At 39.3% G+C, this 19,499-nt stretch overlaps 1 protein-coding gene across 6 annotated transcripts in view; it reads left to right on the plus strand.

Annotated features, from left to right (window-relative positions):
• The window catches only part of SULF1 (sulfatase 1), a 119,456-nt gene that overhangs the window by 11,542 nt on the left and 88,415 nt on the right, over nucleotides 1–19,499 (plus strand). For all 6 annotated transcript variants that reach the window (XR_011558731.1, XM_070747899.1, XM_070747902.1 and 3 more), the window contains exon 3: nucleotides 509–663. The gene's annotated coding sequence lies outside the window, so the exon portion shown is untranslated. The remainder of the gene's footprint in view (nucleotides 1–508; nucleotides 664–19,499) is intronic.

Consider the following 19,499-nt stretch of genomic DNA (forward strand, 5'->3'; position numbering starts at 1 on the left):
CATAAAATCTTATGTAACTCAGCAATAAGAGTATAACCAATTTCTTGGAGCGTACATCAGTTCGTTAATTTTTAAATGAACAAGATAAATATAAATACCCATTTTGACTTGAGGTCTAAATCTATGTTGATTATCATGGAATACAATATCTTGAGGTCTAAATCTATGTTGATTACCATGGAATACAATATCTACAATTATAATTATATAAGTATAATTACAGTATTGATCTTTCTTACTTTATATTTAAATTTGTCTCACTTCCTAAACAGTGTGCCACAAATGTTGCCACTCAGGAAGTTAAGAACAATGTTGATAGCCTCTGTTCATCTCTATTAAAAATAGTGCACAACTTTTGCTTATTGCTGCCACCAATTGATCTACATATTGGTTAAGGGACATAAAACAGGAGAAGAAAGTAGTAGGGAGATGGCAGAGCTCTACCAATGCTATCTGCACTAGTTGTATTCTTAGTTTAACCATTAATTATTATTTTTTTACACTTTAGGCCAAAAATTTTGAAAATCTCTCAGAAATAACAACATCTTGGCTCTCTTGGCAATGGCTGGGAATTGATCAGATATTATGGTTTCCCATTTGACTGACCATCTATGACTGCCTTGCAGACGGATGTAGAAAATATTTTCCGCGCCAGCTGTTTTGGTGAGTTGTTTTACACAAACATAACCTGGACCTCATTTACAGTCAAGTAATTATTCCTCTAGAAAATGCTTATTAATTGATACCACATTTTATTTATTTATTTTATTTATTTATTTATTAGATTTGTATGCCGCCCCTCTCCGTAGACTCGGGGCTCACAACAACAATAGAACAATTCAAGACAAATCTAATAATTTTAAAAACATTAAAAAATCTCATTATTAAAGCAGACATACACACAAACATACCATACATGAATTGTATAGGCCCGGGGGAGATGTCTCAATTCCCCCATACCTGATGGCAGAGGTGGGTTTTAAGGAGTTTACGAAAGGCAAGGAGGGTGGGGGCAGTTCTAATATCAGGGGGGAGCTGGTTCCAGAGGTTCGGGCCACAGAGAAGGCTCTTCCCCTGGGACCCACCAAACGACATTGTTTAGTCGACGGGACCAGGAGAAGGCCAACTCTGTGGGACCTAATCGGTCGCTGGGATTCGTGCAGCAGAAGGCGGTCCCGGAGATATTCTGGTCCGATGCCACGAAGGGCTTTATATATCAGTTTATTCAACACAGAGAAAAGTATTGCCCTTACCAGCCACTTGAGAAAATAGAAAATAACTTGAGGCACTTGTGAACGGGAAATAGGTTTGTTTTAAAAACTCTCTTTAACTTGATATTTTTAAATATCATTTTTTTAAAAAACCTTTCTCTAACTTGATATAGCTAGAGACTGGCCAATATATTCTAATATATGAATGCCATGTTCTGCTGGAAGTTCCTGTACAATGGGGCACTGTGAATAATTAAGCAAATTTGTAACATATGAAACTGAACAAAGTCATTATGTGCTGGAAAGAATTTAGAGTGGACATGCTAAAAATATTTTTTGGAGTTTTGAAACACAAATGTAAAGGGCAGCCATATTAAACTCTTGTAGTAAACGGAATATATTATTGAAATATATCATTTACTTTCTCAGCATTAATAAGGTGAGAGTATTTATTCCTTTACTGAGCTATGTTATATTTTTCCCCAAGGTTGTGTTAGCTTATATGATAATTTGAAACCAAAGGAGAGATGAAACAAACAGGACTGAGTCAGAAAGCCCTAAAATTTTCTTTAGTGTTACACATTTTTAAAAATTGTTTGGGGATGACAAACTAATTTAGATAAGATTTTTGTGACGAATTAGCTTCATTCCCAGGACATAAAAACTGTGCTTAGCACTTCTGAAAAATTAAGTCCATAAATTATTTCATATAATTTTTCCAATATTAGTCTGTGTCATATTTTTAGTTTTGTATGTAACTTGATTTTTTATTTTACTTCTGATACAGTATTTTTAACATCCAAATATTATGGTGCTTCTGAAGCTGCTAAAACATCTGGGCCATATTGTTTTGATAATATATGTTTTAATTGTACATAGTGCCAAGCAATGGTTCAAAGAGATTACATTTAAAATGTAATGTCTCAAGATTCTTAAAATAGCTTTTACTAAATAATTAATTTAAGGTATTAATCCTTTGCTTGGCCCAAGACTTCCAAATAAAACATTTTTACTTCCTCCGTCTTCAAATTAGGATTATTCCATAATGTCATTTTCTCATGTGAGTGTGGATCAAAGATTAACTGCAGCCCAATTAATATCTACATATATTTAGCAACTTCCCAAGTTTGGGGAATCAGACTTTTCTTCTGAAATCTGACTCACAAACTTTCCAGAACTTGAAAAGGTCATACATTGTTTTTTTTTTAAATGAACCCAAAGGAAGCAATATGGCTTCATTCCATAATAAAAGCCCATTGATAAACCTAAATTAGCCACCATTATCATAAGGCAATTTAGCTGAAGCTGCTAGAAAGGCTCTGGAGATTGGGAGAGCAAAAAAATGGAACTTCCCCCCTTTATAGGCTGGAAACAGCCTGTTTCCTGACTCCCAGGGGGCCCAGAAGGCCCAAAAATCAGCTGGCCAGCCTGCACATACCTTGTTTTCCCGAAAATAAGACGTACCCCAAAAGTAAGGCATGTCAGAGGTTTTGCAGAATTTGCTTATATAAGGCACCCACCGAAAATAAGGCGTAGTCAAGTTTACATACGGTACGGTGGAAAAACATACGGTACCATTCAAAGCTGTCCATAGCGGTGCCGTAATAATGTGGTGTCCCCTGCTGGCCCCTTCCATCGCTTTGTACCATCCAGTACAGCAGACACAGTCTGCTGCTGTCTCACCACCATTACCGTCTCCACTACAGTGCGTAGACTGTAGTTCCTCTGGTGGCCGGAAGCTGCAATAGCAGGAGTATACTGTTGTACCATATAAGTGCCGTCGTTTGTGTGTGTGTGTGCCATACTGACAGGTACCATACCATAATCAGTGTACTGTATGGTACACTTTCTTTGGAGGTGTCAGCTTTTCTGCCTGTGAATTTGTCTTATTTGAGAAATATAAGGCACCCCCCGAAAATAAGACGTAGCACAACTTTTGGAGCAAAAATTAATAGAAGACAGTGTCTTATTTTCGGGGAAATATGGTACATACCCACCGACATGGCTCTGTGTGCCATAGATTTACCATCACGGGCCTAGAAACTATCACCAGAAGGGTTTTTTTGTCCTGCACATCAATTTATATTTTTTTTGCTGCACTTTAATGGACAACTCCTATTGTTACTTAAATGTACTTGAATCAGATTTTTCAAGCAATGTTTTCTAAGAAGATTCCTTTAAAAATATAGAGCTTTGCAAGGTGATTACATTTTGTTTCCTCCATACATACAAGTAGAGGAAGAATACGTTTTGGCCAACCGCATGATTCAATTGTCAGTAATATGAACCCAGTGTGGACTGTTGTATTTCAAGCTCTCTAATATAAATGAAACTCAATAGCCTCATTTGGATTACAACTATATATTCAAAACATGGAAAAAATTTAAAGAATGAAATCCCTTTTCTGGCTTAAATCCAGAGTAGAAACAATTTACCACATCAGTATCAAACCAAACAATACAGCACTATAGTGGCAAATTCGAGTTGATTAAGACTTAAGTTTGGAATGCAAACAATGCCATTATTGTCAAACAGGCAAAGAAGATTAAATGGCTATGTACTAATTTCTGCATGAATGTATTGGGAGGAAATTCACTTCCTTTTCAGGTTGTTGCATAATTTAAAGCTTCACTGGTGAAATTCTTGTTAATTAACGACAATAAAATAACATAATATTTCTGAGCAGATACACTGTCTAAATTTACCTAATTTACCAATTATCACTAGTCAAAATTACTGTTTGTGATACACATCGAATATAAAACCAGTTAAATGTCCATGCTCTAATTAAAATTTCAAACAAGATGTAAAGAAAGAAGTGTAAAGAAAATTAATTATATAAAAGTAAAATTAATTTATATAAAAGTAAACATTTATTTATAAACAATAAATAAGGGGACCAAATAGGAAAAAGGAATAAATGTTTATATATAAATTTAAGTAAGTATTTAATCTTTAATATTTTACTAAATACTAGCAAGAAGGGGACTATGTCATGAGATTGTTCCAAAGCACTAGTGTTTTTGTATAAATGCATTGCCTTCTGGCTTCAGTTCTCAATCCTTTTGGAAATTTGAGACCATCAGTGATGGTGAACCTTTTTTTCTTCGGGTGCCGAAAGTGTATGTGTGTCCGCTATTGCATGCCTACGAGTGCCCACACCTATAATTCAATGCCCCCTGCACATGCACGCATGACTCTCCCCACTGTCCTGCCACCCCTGATCATGCGCAGACAACACCCCCGTATCCCCCTGTTTCCTGAATTTCCAGTGGGCCTGGTAGACCCATTTTTTTTTTGCCTTCCCCAGGCTCCAGAGGCTTTCTTGGAGCCTGGGGAGGACAAAAATGGCCTCCCTCACCCACCCCAGAATGCCCTCCCAGAGCTGCCACACAAGCTGAAAATCAGCTGGCCAGCATGCACATGTGCACTGGAGTTGAGCTAGGGCAACGGCTCATGTGCCAGCAGATATGGCTTTGCGTGCCACCTGTGGCACACGGGCCATAGGTTCGCCATCACTGCAATAGGTAGTTTCTCCGTGGATGTTCTAATAAGATTGGATGATTCTGTTGCAATTTGCATACAGGTTTGAAAAAGTCTGCTACAATTGAAGCTATTTTGATTTTGTGGAAGACTAATGGATAGAAGAGATCAAAAGGTCCTTAATTTTCAATATTACTCTGTCACCTTTTGAATTTTTCAATAATTATATGTTAAAAGGAGAGAACATATTTCATAATATATTAGAGAACAAAGCAAAATATGTAGGTACAATTTATGAAAGGGCAGCATTGAAACTACGATTTGTGCCCTTCACTATGTAAATTCATTCATGCAGTCTTTTTTATGTGCAGATTTAAGAGAAATGCTATAGGAACAATTTAAATCTTTTTTTCCCTCTACCATTAAATGTATTTAAGAAAATACAGATTTTCTAGTTTTTATTATTGATGGCTAGATATCTTGTTACAAAAGCTATTTGTGAAAGTTTTTTTATGGCACAGAAAATGATTATTTTCAATATTAATTCCAGATTTTGAAGAGCCCTGAAGTAAAATGTTCTTATTCCCTTTCCCTTCTAAAGGGCCATTCTGTTTTCTACTATCACAACTGTCAGTTCATTGATACTATAGCTTTACTACTTTTAACTAATGTGACATCTCCCCACTTAAGTCCCCATATATTTGAATGTGGAAACAACAAGCCGCAATCTCAAGCAGGAGACATGATAAGGTCAGGAGACAATGGAAATTTAACAAATAGAATCTCTGAAGATTTGTCTATTTTGGCATATTCCCAAGAATACTACAGTACCTCTTTTTGCTCACTTTTAGTTCTATAAGTCTTAGGCTTTTGATTAAATTTCATAAAGAAGATTGAAAAGATGTATATAGAAATATGTGGGGAACAGAACTAATGAGCAGAGCATGATTGTAATTCTAATCTCTATGCTGCATACTAATATTTTTCCTTTTCCCTTATGATAGGAAGCACATGTACATATGACCCAAAATATGAAGTAACACATCTGATGTGGACAGGGTTTTTTTTAAAGGTAGCCACACTTTCAGTCACAACAAACCCTCAATTTTGTAGACTAATTCAGGCGAATAGACATCCTTTAAAATAAGGACTTTTCCTTATTTTAGTGAATAGAATAAAAGTGTTAGTAATAATAATTAGTTAAAGTCTGGTGTACCAATAACGTAGAATATTTGTAGCTCAGGGTGAAGTGAGAAGTCCTTGGCTGTTTTCATGCGAAAGTGTCATTACCCAAATCAGGTGACGTAATCAGTGATGGTTAACTGTCAGTTTCTATTTTAATGGCTTGCCCTGTCAGTGTTGGTGGGGAAGGGCGTTCTTAAAGATTTTTGGTTGGACTGTTTGGTTGGCTTGTTCGGCAGTTCCTTGATTGCAGTATTGTTTACTTAGTTGTTGGTATGATGTTAACCTTGGAATACGGGTTAGGGCACCTAGATGAACATAGATTAACTCATGGGAGTAGCCTATAGGGCAGCAGGATGGCTCTTTCTTTTGTGGCCAAACTTAGAATCACGGAGGGGGCTATTTAGGCTAAAGTATCAAGTCAAAATACTGCTTCATTCAACAATATGAATTAAAACATCCCAACAGATGGTTGATGTAATGTATTTGCTTAGAGTTAGCCACTGTCTTGCCATTGGCCGTTCTGGTTGGCGGGAGGAATACTCGCTCCTCATTGGTTATGTAAGATTTTGTGCCGGGTATAAATACCCTGTCAGCTGTCAAAGTGCTGTTCCTGTCTGTGTTGCTTCCGACTAATAAAAGACTGTTAATACTCGCTCCGTTCTGGTCCCGACTTAATAGTGGCGATGAGGAATTGTTCCACGCGTGCAGAGCATATGCTTATTTATCCCTGTCTACAGCATGTCTACGCAACTGACTTTCGCTCCATTCGACCCGCGAGTGGAAACTTGGGACTCATACGTTGCAAGGTTCGAATGTTTCCTCATTTCAAATGGGTTTACCGAGATTTCGGGGGACAGAAAGAGGGCATACTTCCTTAGTTTTTGCGGTGCTGAAATGTTCGAGACCGCCAGGGCTATTTTCGCTCCGACTCTGATCCATGACGTGCCTTGGGAACAGTTTCTTTAAACCCTCCAGGACCATTACGCCCCCGCCCCCTCCCGCTGTGCTCGACGCTATGTTTTTTTTCACCGGAATCAACAGGAGGCTGAGTCAATAAATGATTATGTGGCCGCTCTCAGGAGAGCTGCCCTGTACTGTGAATTTGTGGATTTGGAAGATTACCTCCTTGATCGTTTAGTCTTTGGTGTGAGAGACGGGCGCCTGAAGCGCCGTCTTCTGGCTATCCAGGGGCTCTCCTTTAAAGTCGCTCTCGCGGAGGCGAGAGCTTTCGAGATGTCTAGTCAGTCCCTGGCTGCTATGGATGTGTCAGTCAACGCGACTTCGCCAGCCCCGGTCAAGCTGATTTCACAATTACCTCAGGATGTGGAGAACACCTTGGTTTCTGAGGAGGAAGTTTGTCGCCTGGCTGCGTCCAGGCCGCGGGAGGCCCCTCCTACCACCCGGCCCCACCCTCCTCCTCCCTCTCCGTGTCGAGGGTGTGGCGGTGATCACTTCCGGGCTGTTTGTCCCTTCAAGGATCTGACGTGCCGTCGCTGCGGGGGTCGGGGACATATCGCCCGCACCTGTAATGTCCGCCGCCCGTTTTCAAATCAGTCTACAGGCTATAAGGATTCCATGGCCGGAGGATTCCGTCCGCCTCCAAGAGATTCATCATATCGTCGGTCTAATTGTAATGCCATTTATTCTTCAGTTTCTTCTTCCAGCCGCTGTCTCCGCCCTCGAACTACCGTCAGGATCGCCGCTACCGGCCCGCCTACTGAGAAGATTTCCATCACTGTAATTTTAGGGAAGAGCCCTTGCTCGATGCTGATAGATACCGGGTCTGCCCATTCGCTTGTACCTTGGACAACCGTCAAGAGTTGCTTTCCACGTGTAACGAAGAGGTCTTTATCTGCGTGCCCCCTGAATCTTCGAGACTATCAGGGGTCCCTGATTCCAGTTGTGGGGCAGGGCCGTTTTCTTGTACATTTCAAACAGTTTTCCGGGTTATTACCTCTTATTGTCGTGGATGGCCCTTTTGCTAATTTACTGGGCCTGAATTGGTTTGATTCCCTGGGTCTCTCTGTTTCGGGGGTCAGTTTTGTGTCTGGGGGTAAGGCATTTTCTGAACTTGCATTACAATTTCTGGATGTGTTTGATAGCAGCCTGGGGTGCTATAAGGGTTCCCCTATATCTTTTGGGTTAGACCCCCTGGTCCCACCGGTAAGGATTAAACCACGCAGGGTACCGTTAGCCTTACGCCCCAAAGTAGACGCTGAATTAGATCGCCTTGTGGCCCAGGGCGTTTTGGAACCAATTGACCAATCCACGTGGGAGACCCCAATTGTTGTGGCTGTTAAAGCGGGGGGTGGAATTAGAATTTGTGGGGACTATAAGTGCACCATCAATAGGGCACTGGCACACCATTCATACCCTGTTCCGGTAGTGCAACATCTTTTACATTCGTTGGGGGAGGGTAATGTTTTTGCTAAACTAGACCTCTCCCAGGCGTACCCACAGCTGCCCGTGGACTCTCAGGCGGCCGACGCACAGGCCATATCAACTCACAGGGGAGTGTTTAGGTGTAAACGTTTACAGTTTGGGGTGTCCACGGTCCCCGGGATTTTCCAAGCACTCATGGAGCGTTTGTTGTATGGGATTCCTGGCACGGTTCCATATTTCGACGATGTCTTGGTCTCCGCCCAGTCCGAGGCGGATCTCCTGGATAGAGTCAAAATGGTGCTGTCCAAATTTAAGGTAGCGGGGTTGAAACTCAAAGCCCATAAGTGCGTATTCGGAGTGCCGCAAGTGGAATTTTTAGGGTTCATCATTGATAAGCAGGGAATCCACCCCACTCCTGAAAAGACCAAGGCAATATGGGAAGCTCCTACCCCGAACTCTAGGGCGGAGCTTCAAGCTTTTCTGGGGTTATTAAATTTCTACGCAGTTTTCGTCCCCCATAAGGTGACCTTGGCCGAGCCCCTACACAGACTACTTGATAGGAATAAGAAATGGTTTTGGGGACCCAAGGAGGCAGAGGCTTTTGTGGCCGTCAAAGAAGTTCTTACGTCCAACACTGTTCTAGCACAGTATTCCCCATACTTACCTCTAATTTTGACCTGTGATGCATCCCCGTATGGGGTGGGCGCGGTACTCAGTCACAGACTCCCAAATGGGACTGAAGTACCGCTGGCTTTTTTTTCAAGGACACTGGCCAGGGCGGAGAGGAATTTTGGCCATATCGACAGGGAGGCTCTGGCTATCATAGCCGGAGTCAGACGATTTCATGACTACTTGTACGGCCGCCCCTTTGATATTGTAACAGATCACCAGCCCTTACTGGGCCTATTGTCCGGGGATCGCCAGAGCCCCCTTATTTTGTCGCCAAGGATGTCCAGGTGGATCGTCTTCTTGGCCAATTATTCTTACCACTTACTTTACTGGCCGGGTAAACATATTGCCCATGCGGACGCGCTTAGCCGCTGTCCCTCGCCTCAGGTACTCCAGGACCCGGCCCCAGCTTCTGTTGTGTTAGCCATCTCCGACCAGCCTTTAGCTTTATCCGCAGTTGTAGTCGCCGAGGAATCCAAACATGATCTGTGTTTATCTACTGTCTTACAATGGGTTTTACAAGGATGGCCCAGGGTCGCCCCTTCCGAAGAATATATCCCGTTCTTTCGCTGCAAAGACGAGCTGTCAGTCGTACAGGGTTGTCTGCTAAGGGGGTGTCGGGTTTGCATTCCCCCACAATTAAGAGGAAAAGTGCTCTCTCTCTTGCATAAGGGGCATCCGGGAGTGGTGAGATCGAAGGCTTTGGCAAGGGGGTATGTGTGGTGGCCTGGCATCGACAAAGACGTTGAGCATCAGGTAGCTCAATGTTGGCCCTGCCAAGAGCATAGACCGTCACCCCCGCTGGGGGTCCCGTTGGCCTGGGAACCGCCAGCCGGCCCGTGGACCAGAATTCATATGGACTTGGCGGGGCCCTTTATGGGGCAGATGTTTCTAGTGACAGTTGATGCGTATTCAAAATGGTTGGAAGTTAACATATTACACTCAACCACATCTATGGCGGTTATTCAGGTCCTAAACTCCCTTTTCGCAACCCATGGTTTCCCAGATGTGGTAATATCCGACAATGGGCCGCAATTTACGTCCTCCCAATTCGAGGGTTTTTTAGCGGGGGCGGGTATTCGCCACGGACTTATAGCCCCTTGGCACCCTGCGTCTAACGGACAAGCAGAACGAATGGTCCGGACCACTAAGGATGCGTTGAAGAAGATGTCCCGGGGCACTTGGAAGGAGAAACTTGCAGACTTTCTGTTTGCACAGCATTCTACTCCGACTATCCCGACAAACAAATCCCCGGCTGAGCTCCTTATGGGTCGGAAATTGCGAATTACGTTGGATAGGTTAAACCCGGCTTATGCTCATAGTCCGACTTGGCCGGAGCCCGACCGCTCTTTTAGTTTAGATGAACCGGTGTTTGCTCGCTCGTATGATGGGGGGCCCCCCTGGGTGGCGGCAAAGGTCGCTGGTATTAAGGGACCAAGGTCTTATGTGGTGGGGCTTAGTGATGGGCGTTTATGGCACCGCCATGTGGATCAACTCAGACGTCGAAGTTGCTCAGTCCCTCCTTGTAACCAGGAGGAGAACACAAGCCCTAGTGGGAAGAACATCGATTTTCCTCCTTTTCCCCGGGAAGTGGCCCCTCCCATTGGTTTAGATCCGGTGGGAATTAGTGTCCCAAGCCCCGAGGGCCGGAAAGACATCCCCGACAACTTTCATCCGGCAGAAGGGGAACCTTCCCTGCGGAGATCCGAGCGGGAGCGGCGCCCCCCCGCTTATTTACGGGATTATGTAGTTTCCACAGTAAGGGGAAAGGAGTGTAATGTATTTGCTTAGAGTTAGCCACTGTCTTGCCATTGGCCGTTCTGGTTGGCGGGAGGAATACTCGCTCCTCATTGGTTATGTAAGATTTTGTGCCGGGTATAAATACCCTGTCAGCTGTCAAAGTGCTGTTCCTGTCTGTGTTGCTTCCGACTAATAAAAGACTGTTAATACTCGCTCCGTTCTGGTCCCGACTTAATAGTTGATTAGTCTTTTCTTTGTATCTAATGAAGGGTAAACAATCATCTTTCTGGATAATCAGTTCTGTTTTATTATTGGGATGATTTTTTTAAAGCAGTCAAAGTTTTGTTGTATTCTAAGTCATCTCAAGGATAAAAATTTGCAGTTCCTTTAATTTTTTCACTGGACCTGGCTCTAAATTCCTTAGACATCATCATTGCTTTTCATTGAACCAGTGTATATGAATACACACAACATTCATTTATATTATAAAAATCAATAAAATTTATTTTTTTTAAAAAAGAACAAGTGTATATGTAAGTGAAAGATATATAAGGTTGAAATAATATTTTTATATATAGATATAATGATACATTTTTTTTTCTGGAACAGTCATGTGGAAAGGGTCTCAACACAAACCAAATATTTATTACTAATTTATTTATCACCAGCTTTCCAAACTAACATAAAAACGCTAATAGTTAAAAACATTCATGTTAATGCAAATAGTTGATGCAACCAAAAAACATAACCATGCCCAATTTTAAGACCATACTAATTAAAGTTCAGCAGAAAAGGATTTATTCTTTCATTCATACATTCATTCATTCATTCATTCATTCATTCATTTATTTGATTTCTATGCCGCCCAATCCCGAAAGACTTAGGGCGGCTTACAAAACAATATAATATAATATAATACAGATACAAAAAGATACAAATTAGTAATAATACTAATCTTATATTTGCAGTTTTTAGTAAGTATAGTACAGACTCATAATATGTCTCCAATGCAATGCCTGGCATAATACAAAATTATGTAGTTATACAGCATTCAGAAATAATACATTAATTATAGGGTCAAACATGAATATGAATTGAAGATGCCATTGGATGGGACAGTGCTATTCATTAGCAGCAGAGGTCACATCTTCAGGCATAGATGTGCATGTAAGTATAAGTTGTTCCCAAGTCTGATGAGAGAGGGTTGCTTCAGCAAAGCTAAAAATCTGCAGTGTCTACGTGAGAGAGGCAATGGGCCTCCAAGATTGTGTCTGAGGGAATAGAACAAATATCCACTAGACTGCAATTTATATAGTTTCATTTAGTTTTCTCCACACACCATACTCAGGAATTTGTGTACCTTTTACTAGAGAGTGAGGAATTTTGGACTTAGCTACTGAAGAAGTTGGCATATTGATTATGCAGTGAAACGAGAATGTTACTTTTTGCTTTTAAAAATGAACCTACATACTCAGATTAATCAAGAAAGCAAGTAGATGCAGGTTGGTGGTTTCATTAAATTGTGAAGAGTGTTTCTATTGTTTTGTGCCAGTAATGGGCTGCTGCCCGGCTTGGGGGGGGGGGGGCGGGAGGCAATGGGGGTAGTATGTTTATGCACTACTTATTGAATACTTAATAGTTTTTTTATTGTCCTTCCTTCTCTAGCAGCTTAGTATAATCCTTAATCACTTTTAAAATAGGAAATAATTAAAAAGTATGTTTTTATCCATAAACGCTTTAATCATTTTAGTCATTATCTGGTACTGAACTTTTATAGCAATTAAAGAAAATTGAACTACTTGCCTAATCTGTTATCATACTGAACCTTGTGGGATAATTGTGGGTTCGGTACAAAATCTTAAAATGTTATTGCGCTGCTTAACAAATAATGCTGTCTACCATCTGTCCTTTTTGTGGCTATTCAAATAATGTGATTTAATCAACTGAAAGCACCTATTTGAAAACCTATCTTGGTCAGTAAGCCACTCCCACTCACACATGACCTTTAAGCCACCCCGGTCACATGATTGTCAAGCCACTCCTACCTGTTCACATGACCAGCAAGCCACACCCCCAAAATAAGCCACGCCTGCAATGTGGCAGTAAAATTTTTTGCAACCCATCACTGTTTTGTATCCAACCTTTTCTGATCTGCAGTAAATTGATAATTTAATTCTATATGCATCTACTCAAAACAAATTCCCATTGAGTACAATGGAGCTTACACCTAAACAACAACAAAATCTTCCCCTTCTACTACTGTTTGCTGGACTTCTCCCTCCTACATTTTCCTGCCTATTTAAAAAAGGTCTTTCCTAAAACAAAGTTTCCAAGACATTCACCTCTTTGGGGTCTGCAGATAGGCTGCTGGGAAGACATATGGAGTGTATACCTATAATATATAGGGGATAGGGTTAAAGAGATTCAAGTATGAAGCTGAATACATGGACTATAGGAATAAGGTGACAAGATATAATGTCTTAATAATGGTCTGTTTTGAATAATGTCCTTGTTTTTGCAACCTTACTCCAGCAACTGTTTATTAAAAATAATTGCATAAATCACTTCATTATAAATGTTGTTGCCATAGGGACTCTTTAGGAGCCTTTCCTTATAACTGGTTGTGCCTACAACACAGCCTTTGGATTCTAAATCCTATGCCATTGGTGATCTCAGGAGGTTGGCTTGTTTCTGGATCAAATTTTGTTATTACTGAGCTTGGCATTGCAAAAGAGAACCTAATACAAGCTTCTCAGGGAGGGGGGTTATGGATTCTGAGAGCTCAGTCTAATTCTTGAAATGATAGGTCTTACAGATTTTAAATAGAAGATTTATAGCTATATGTCAAAAATACTGCTCATATATTGAATATCCAACCTGGAACAGGAGATGTAAGCGTATGATCTTCTTTTCAACAATCATCCAGCATGCAATTCAATTTTTTTTAAAAAAAAAAAACTTATACAAATCAAAACAGACTCTGGGGGGGGGGAATTCCTTCCATCTGGTTTGCTTTAACAAAAATGCTTACTCTTAGCGAAGGTTGCCTGAGATAGTTAGCGAGAATAAGAAAAGAGGTGTAAATGAATTACTTAGCATTTAAATTGAATGTAGGCTTTCAAGACAGATATAAATGGTCTTACTTTGCCCTCCAAAATAATACCTTTAGGACGTCGCAGAGTGAACATGCTGGTTTTATATACCGTGGTAGAATTTTTTAAATGTCAGAGGGGTTTTGGCATCTTAATATTAGGGCCCAATGATTTCATAGTGAAGGAGCAGCTGTTGAAAAGCCCCACTTGATTTCATAAGAAGGACACCCAATCTTTTGGGGTTCCAGAAACTCCTTAAAGTTACCTCTGTTACCAGTTAATCAGTTTATTAATCTATTAGGGGGAAGCTTCATATTTGAATAGCTTATTATTTTTATTGTTTTCATCCAGGCTACTTGAGTAGGTTTATTTAATTTTATAAAATTATTTTAATTAGCTTTTAGATCCCATAAGTCACCCCATCCCTAACAGAGCGGGTGGCTGTAATAAATTTGATTAACTAAAGTATTACTAGAGGAGCCAATTTTCAGAATTAGGAGGAGTTGATTTGATAAATAATGAGCCGGGGTGGCGCAGCAGGTAGAGTGCTGTACTGCAGGCCACTGAAGCTGACTATAGATCTGAAGGTCAGCGGTTCAAATCTCATCACCGACTCAAGGTTGACTCAGCCTTCCATCCTTCCAAGGTGGGTAAAATGAGGACCCAGATTGTGGGGGCAATAGCCTAGCTCTGTTAAAAAATAGTGCTATTGCTAACATGTTGTAAGCCGCCCTGAGTCTAAGGAGAAGGGCGGCATAAAAATTGAATAAATCGATAGATAGATAGATAGATAGATAGATAGATAGATAGATAGATAGATAGATAGATAGATAGATAGATAAATAAAATATATAGATATATTTTCTTTTATATAAAAAAACCAAAACTCACTGAACTCTTAATATCTTTAGCATACTAGATTAAAATCCTTAATTACTATTCAGCTATAAATATTTTCAAATTATTTGTTTTCCAGAAGTGTGAATGAAGAAAGGGGGAGGGGAAAGGAGCTAAAAAAATTAAGGAGAAATGTAGAGAAATGCAAGCCAAGCACACCTATTTAGATATGTGTTCAATTTAAATGCATATGACCATCCCCAATTAAAAGTTGAATAGATGAGATGAAAAAGCTATATACATTTAAGGGGCATAAGGAAGTGTTTTAATAAGTTTGAAACACTGATGTTTTAGAATCATGAAAATCCAAAGTTTATATGTTCTGCATTTCCTGCTCACTGATAGGAACAGCCGGGGAGTATGTGTTTATGATTTAACACTTTCTTTCTGGAGGATTGAAGAGAAAAAGGATTATAGCTCTTAAAACTTTCAGGCCAAGTTGTTGCACAGCATGATTGAATGACTATTCTTTTCTTTCCTCCTCCTTTATAAACAAAACAGCATTGGAGGAACCTTTTCAGTTTGTAAGATAATGCATTTCACATAGGAGAACGAAGGGAGGTCTTGTAATCTGATTAAATAAAACTGACCCAAGTCTCGTGAACAAAGAGATATTACTTGCCTGAAAAGGAACTTAAGCAGCTAAAATGGGCTAATGCTTGCTTTTTCAGTAATAAGGTGAAACATTATTCACAAAATACATTTCCATTTTTTTCAAGATATAACATTATTATATACATTATTACATCAGATATGTACTGCAGTATCAGTTTTGCTAACCTTATCTATATTTATCATTATTGCGTTCATTTGTAACAAAAGCACTAATAATATGTAATCTGCATTTTACTAGGTTGTTGCAATCATAAATTGCTGTCTCCACCCAAAAATCTGATTTAGGACAAGTCCTTTTATGCACCACCTAGGCATGAACTGCCTATATGGAATATTATAATTCTTTTAGGATTATTTTTCCTGTTAAGGTTTGCCCATTAGCTTTTAATGTTATGCAGAGTGTATCATAGTGATATTTACCAGGATTATAATATACACAATTTATTCATAAAGTACAAAATAACAAGTTGGAATTGTCGTAATGACTGAGAATTCTGGGGAATGTAATTTCATTGCATCTAGAAGTATTTAGTGGAGAAAAGAAGAGAGAAATTATAGAGTGAACTAGTTTCACAAAGTTAATTTTTTCTTCACTGTGTATAAGGTTTTCTGGTAATAAGTATTACTGCACATCTTCAGTATCTAGGAAGTTTATTAGACTGTAAAAATAACAAACCTGTACACTTGACAAAACATTAATAGAAATATAGTTTTTAATTCCAGTGATTTTAGAGGTGATTACTTTTTCCCCCTGTTTTCCACTACAGAACATTTAAAACTAGCACATTCATCTAGATTTTGAGATATGCTAAGATTTAACAAAGGTTGGCAAGAAAATTGGGTTTACCTGTTAATTAAACTGTGGTTCCATCATATATTGGGTTGGATATGTTGGATTTGTATGTTGGATTTATTTTCATGTTTATTGCCAGAGCAGAAGCATACAACATTTGTTCTTAAAATGGTTTGAGATTAAATTATGAATTAAGATATAGTGCTGGCATTACAACCTTTGGCAGGAGTTAGATTGTAGCATTATACAACCAATCTAGTGTCATGTTGGATTAAGGAGACAGCGAGGTTCACATCTATAGGTATGGAAATTTGCAGAGTCACTTTGGCCCAGTCATTCCCCATTCAATTCAAGAAGGATTGCATTTTGAATAGTCTATTGTGGGGTGGGGGAGGGGGAGAAATAGATATGTTTTCCACCTTGAGTTATATATTTTAAAATGTAGGTTCTAAAATAACACAATAAATCAAGCTACTGAATAATCTTTGCTGCAAAATATGATTCAAAAGTTCACATGCTGGAATCATTATGCATGGATATATGTAAAGATGTTTTTTTTTTAAAAAAAAATCTAAATTAATGATAAAGGAATGGTCTAGTACGCTTTTTGCTGGGAAAAAAGCTTTAATGACCTAAAACAAGTTCCTGTTTAAAGCTTGCAAATCTGCAACATTTTTAATAGTTTCTAGCAATTTAGTTGGGATGAGGACCAGCATTACCCAATTGGTGCAAGTAAATTTAGAAAGGAAAGGTACAGGTGAGGTCTTCTCCAAGAGCCATAAGTGGATAATGGTCTATCTGAAAGACATCTTCTTATGACAGGAGGTAAACATCAAAGACATTACAGGAATTCTCAAAATCACTAGACAGCTCAATTGCTTCCTTCCTAATCCTGCAATTATTTTTATAGCATCAACAGCTGGGACAAAGAAAAGCAATTGTTCATCTAACAAAACTGTTCATTTATTACCTTGTAACAGGAAGGTTTGTAAAAGGAAGTTGGTGGTGGAGGCATTATCTTCCATTTTCTTCTTAATTGTTATTGATAATGCAGAAATTGCTATTGTTGCCTTAAAGTCATGTTTCATTGATTTCATTTAGAGCAAATGACATTAAATTCATTCATTTTTATTTAGAACAAATGACTGGAAATGTAACAGAAACAAAGCTCACAGATAGACCATTTCATTTTCAGTTAATATAAAAGAAGTGGAAGAATTTGAAGGAGAGAGAAACAGAAATAGTCAATTCTGTCCCCATTACTACCACCAACTTCACATGTTCCTCCTGTTAACCAACACTGAGCCATAGAACTCAGCCTAGTATAACCTAAATTCAAAACATTCTGAATATGATGCCATACATGAATATTGCATTCAATTCATTGCATTTTCCTTTTTTTCATTTATATTGTATTAGATTTTATATATTTTGCTATCTTTGGAGCTCTGTGACCATGAGTTTTTAAGCCTTGCAAGCCTGCTGGTATAACATTTCATTAGGATTCTCCTTCTAGGACCCTGTGATAGTGGACAATACTTGCTGTTCTTTTGTCCCATTCTATTTTTAATATACAGTTTTTACCCTTAGTTTCACTCTCCCTAATTCAGTCACATAACACCATCTGGAATCTTATAAAATATTGATTGCATATGGTTTTGGACATGTCCATCAATGCATGTTTTCCCAGGACTAAACAGTGTAATTTTTTAATAAACAAAAAATAATCAGCCTTTTCCAGGAATGTTTATTTTTAAAACTTTGTGAATTAGCTCACAATGATGGTTGGAGCTGCAATATTTAAAGTGACTGGATTAATTTCGGTTGGCTGCAAAAATGCTTTTAGTTGTTATTTAGGGATCTGCAAATAATTGAACTTTTATCAATTACTTTTTTAAAATGAAGTGTTTGAAAATTGCAAGTGGCTATTCCACTTAAAGAGGCATTCCATTTTTGTATATCAGAAATTAGGGATTGTTGCTTCTAATGTAACTTTGCAACCTTCTATAGATGTTTTATCAGTTTTAAAAAAACACCCTTTTTAAAATTCTGAAATAATAATATCTTCCATTATTTAATTATCTAGAAGACTCAAACCATATGATGATATTTTCTCTCCAATTGGCTGACGACTTTAATTATTTTCAGCTAAGCTAGGGAACTGAAGCAGAAGGAGAGATCTTACCTACCAAAGGCTTAGAGATAAGTGGGCTTTGACCCCTGCTTATCTTGTAGTTCAGCCTCAATTTTGTAAAATGCAATGACCTAAAAAAATATAGCAGAAAAAGATAGTGTTTTTGAATAAAAATATGCTTCACTCTGACAGTAGGGAAGTAAAGTCATGGTTAGGAGAAACAGGTACTAAATGAGTCCAAAATCCAAAACGTTACCAATTTTGCTTCTTATTTAAACTTAGTTAAGGCACTGTATCAGTCTTTATTAGCTTCCCCCAATCTAGATTCTCAAAATTCTCCATGCTCATTTCATCGGCTGATATATCAAAAGAACAATAGATATTGAAAAACTGTTCATATTGTTCACTTGTCATATTCAGGAGTATTGGCCATTTCCTGGTTTTTCTGCCATACTGGCATTTTGTTCTTTAACAGACCTAGAATTTTATACTTGTTGCCACTGTTTATCAAGAGGTCTAGTTATATCAGGAGGTTGAATTGTGAAAATAGAATAATAGAGTTGGAAGGGATCTTGGAAGTCTTCTATCCAACCTCCTGCTTAGGCAGGAAACCCTACACCAGTGATAGCGAACTTATCACACGGGGGCCACAAGTGGCACATGGAGCCATATCTGCTGGCACGTGAGCCATTGCCCTAGCTCAGCTCCAGCATGCAGCTCCAGCTGATTTCCAGAGAGTCTCCGGGGAGATGGGGGAGGATGTTTTTACCCTCCCCCGACTCCAGGGAAGCCTTTGAAACTTGGGGAGGATGAAACACGAGCCTATTGGACCCACCAGAAGTTGGGAAACAGGCTGTTTCCAACCCCCAGGGGGCCTCCGGGGAGTGGGGGAAGCTGTTTTCGCCCTCCCCAGGCATTGAATTATGGGTGTGGGTACTCACGCATGTGCAGTAGCATGCGCACCTGCTTTTTTGGCACCCGAGGGAAAAAAGGTTCGCGATCACTGCTATACACCATTTCAGTGAAATAGTTATCCAACATCTTGTTAAAAACTTCCAGCATTGGAGTATTCACAACTTCTGGAGGCAAGTTGTTCCACTAATTAACTGTCAGGAAATTTTTCCTTAGTTCTAGGTTGCTTCTCTCCTTGCTTAGTTTCCACCCATTGCTTCTTGTTTTGTAGCTCCAACATTGTCCCATAGTACCAAGTGCTGTTACTGGACCTGATTGTGTCATATATGAATATATTGTTTTATAAAATATATGGGGAAACGGGGGAGGCTAGATAGTCTGTAACA

This window comes from Erythrolamprus reginae, chromosome 3 (genome assembly GCF_031021105.1).
Source record: "Erythrolamprus reginae isolate rEryReg1 chromosome 3, rEryReg1.hap1, whole genome shotgun sequence".
Lineage (NCBI taxonomy): Eukaryota > Metazoa > Chordata > Lepidosauria > Squamata > Dipsadidae > Erythrolamprus > Erythrolamprus reginae.